Source organism: Cynocephalus volans, chromosome 11, assembly GCF_027409185.1.
Source record: "Cynocephalus volans isolate mCynVol1 chromosome 11, mCynVol1.pri, whole genome shotgun sequence".
NCBI lineage: Eukaryota > Metazoa > Chordata > Mammalia > Dermoptera > Cynocephalidae > Cynocephalus > Cynocephalus volans.
The window spans coordinates 84664975-84668364 of NC_084470.1; the positions used below are offsets into that span (position 1 = coordinate 84664975).

General features: G+C 38.7%; 1 pseudogene; it reads left to right on the forward strand.

Moving 5' to 3' along the window:
• Positions 1 to 599: 599 nt before the first annotated feature.
• LOC134390133 (SOSS complex subunit B2-like) lies at positions 600 to 1636 on the forward strand (annotated as a pseudogene).
• Positions 1637 to 3390: the final 1754 nt, after the last annotated feature.

Here is a 3390-nt window from a genome sequence, read left to right on the forward strand (position 1 = left end):
TTCTTTCCTTCGAGATATCTTTTGTGGTTGTTTTTGCTTTGCTCTGTGTTGGGATGTGTGTTTACAGATTTGCAATGTTTAAATGTGATTAGACAGAATGACAAAGGGAAAGAAGCAGTTTCTATGTGTGTTAGTCTGAGTTCTCTGAGAAACCAAAGAAACTGGCTCATGTGGGGGTTGTGGAGGCTAAGAAAACCCATCATCTGCTGTCGGCAAGCTGGAGACCCAAGAGAGCCAATGGTATGCTTCCAACCTGAGTTTGAAGTGCTGAGAACCAGGAGAGCTGATAGTGTAAGCACCAGTCCCAGTCTGAGTCCAAAGGCAGGAGAAGACAAATGTCCCAGTTCAAAGACCATCAGGCAGAGAGTATAAATTCTCCCTTCCTCCTCTGCTTTGCTGTTCTATTCAGGCCTCCAACAAATTGAATGAGGCCCACCCACATTGGGGAGGTGAATCTGCTTTACTCAGTCTACAGATTCAAATGTTAATCTGGATGTGAGGGTGATCTGGCTGTGACATCTGTCATCCCACTGATGGCCAGGGTTGATTTGGCTGATCTGGCTGGCCAAGCGTGTTTCCCCTTTCTCCCTCACCGCTCCATGTGCATACCTTCAAAAGCTGCACACTCGGTGTTAGAGGATGACGTTCCCCGATACAGGAGAGGACCTTTCTTCAGTCAAGAGTATACAAGTAGCTGTGCTCCTCTGCTAGAACCTTCAAATGTTAATCTTATCCAGAAACACCTTCACAGACACACCCACAATAGTATTTAACCAAATATCTAGACACCCAATAGACTAGTCAATTTGAAACATAAAGTTAACATACTATGTGACATCGTTAAATCAAACTTACTCTTTAAGCTTTGCAGCCTTCAGAAACCTACAGAGAAATATTTGCTAAGTTCAAGACATATGTTTTGCCTTATGTCAGTTTTCTTCACTGTTTATCAGTTTCTGAACAAGTTTCTTACTATGAAAATTTTCAACCAAGAAGGTAATTGTCTGGTGTTCTATTTTTGTGTTAAATTATTGCTATAGATTACATGTGTTCCCCAATAAAAGATATTAAGCTCACACTGAAAAACTTAAATGTCATCTTTATTGCCTTGGAGATAGGATGTGTGACCAAAACCAAAGATGGCCATGAAGTGAGATCATGCAAAGTAGCCAATGAGATGGGCAGCATCACTATTTCCATGTTGGATGAGATGGGAGTTCTTATACAGCCAGGGGATATTATATGGTTAACCAGAAGGTATGCATCCATGTGGAAAGGATGTGTGACATTATACTGGAAGGGGTGGTGAACTACGAAAAATTGGGGAAGTTTCTATGATTTATTCAGAAGTGCCAAATTTCAGTGAGCCTAACCCATATTACTGAGGACAGCAGAACACAGGGGCATGTGGTGAACAGAAGAATAATCCCATGAATAGTAATATGGCACAGGTACATTTGGACCAGTGAGAAAGCTTTCAAACTGGCCCTAAATCAAGGGACACGGATTTTCATATGCTGGTAGAAGCAATGGCGAAGGACCTGTAAATCCACGGCTACTAGGAATAGCTAATAATCAAACAGTCATGACCACAATAAGTAATGGCAGGGACCCTCAGAGGTACTTTAAAAGATGACTTATGCCAAATACTCCCTTGTGGTTTTTATACTATGTGTCCTACTTGAACACTTATTGCACTTTTATTTACTGTTAACTGTGAAAAATAGTATGTCCTTTATTGGCTTTTTTTTACATTGTTTGTTATAATGAGCAATTTGTTTTTATAGCAAAACTGTTAAGTTGCTCAAGTCTCTTATTAAAGAATGGTAACACTTTGAAAAGTAGGGGCATTCATTTTTGGAGAAAAAAAGTTTGTTGGATATCTTCTAAAAAAACTGGCACCCATTTCATGGCAGAGTTATGACAACATCAGCTTTATAGCCTTTTTGAGTCTATCTTCTGCATAAATTTTGTAATATTTAACATAAAGCTTAGGGGGAGATGTTCTTTCGTCCTAAATTCAGATATTATCAATTAAAGCAATAACCACCAAAAAAGCAAAAAATAAAAAATAAAAATAAAAACCCAAAATTAATTTTAAAACATGTGTCCCCCAAAAGTTCATGTATTGGGAACTTGACTCCCCATTGTAACAGTGTTAAAAGGATGGGAGGGAAGTTGAGGACTTTCAGAGGTGATTGGATTGCAAGGACTGTGCCCTATTCAATGGATTGATCCATTCACAGAGTAATGGGTTGCTGGTTTAATGGGCTATCATGAGTGTGATTCTGATGGCTTTATAAGCAGAGCAAGTGAGAAGGTTAGCTCTCTTGTGTATGGCATTTCTCGCTATGTGATATGCTGATCACCATGGGACTCTGTAGAGAGTTCATACCTAAAAGGAGGCCCTCACCAGATGCTCACCCTGGACCAAAGACTTCCCAGCCTCTGAATCTGTAAGAAATAAATTTCACTTCTTTATAAATTACCCATTTTCAGATATTCTGTTATAGGCAACAGACACAGACTAATACAACTATGGTTCTCATTTTAAGTTTGCCATCCTTCATTATATCAACTTGTAAGAGAATTACTAACATGAATTATGAACACATTTTTATATATTACTAGTAATTATCTCATTATTACTATGCTTACCATGTTATGAGTGCATGTTATGAATACTACATTTGAATATTCAAAAATACACATTACAACTATAATGTCATCTCTCTGAGACAAGAACCTTGTCTCTCCTAACCCTCAAGCTTGTAGCAAAGGACCTTGAGGATAAGGTTTACAAGGTCCTTTGAGGCCGTTAATAGTCCTTAAATGAAAACATTTAATTTTTCCAACTCTTTGAGTAAGAAACCATATTAATTCTCATTTAACTAATAAGAAAACTGTACTAATTCACTATTCAGTTCACTAAGAGTACAATAATGCTGGGTAATAAACAATAGCAATATCTCTGTGGTATACACTATGCATTTATTTCTCGTGTGTGCAGGTCAGTTGGGCAGTTCATTCAGGGTAGATTGCATAGGCAGTCTGCTCCTCATGCACTGATCATGGAACTCAGTATCAAAGGGAAGCGGCTACCCAGGGTGAGCTTTTCTCTTGATGATGATAGAATACAAGAGAGTACGCTGAGACCCACAGGGACTCTTAAGACCTACTTTTAGAAATGATACACTGTCCCCCACCCACCATTTTGGCTTAAACAAGTCCCATGGTCAAGCCCAAAGTCAATGGCAGGAGTAATACACTCTATCCACAATTAGGCCATGACAATGGTGTGAATATAAAGAGGAGATGGGTTGAGAATTAAAGCCAGTAATTTAATCTGTGTAAAAAGGTGAGGTTAAGAGAGGTCATTTAATTTTGTCA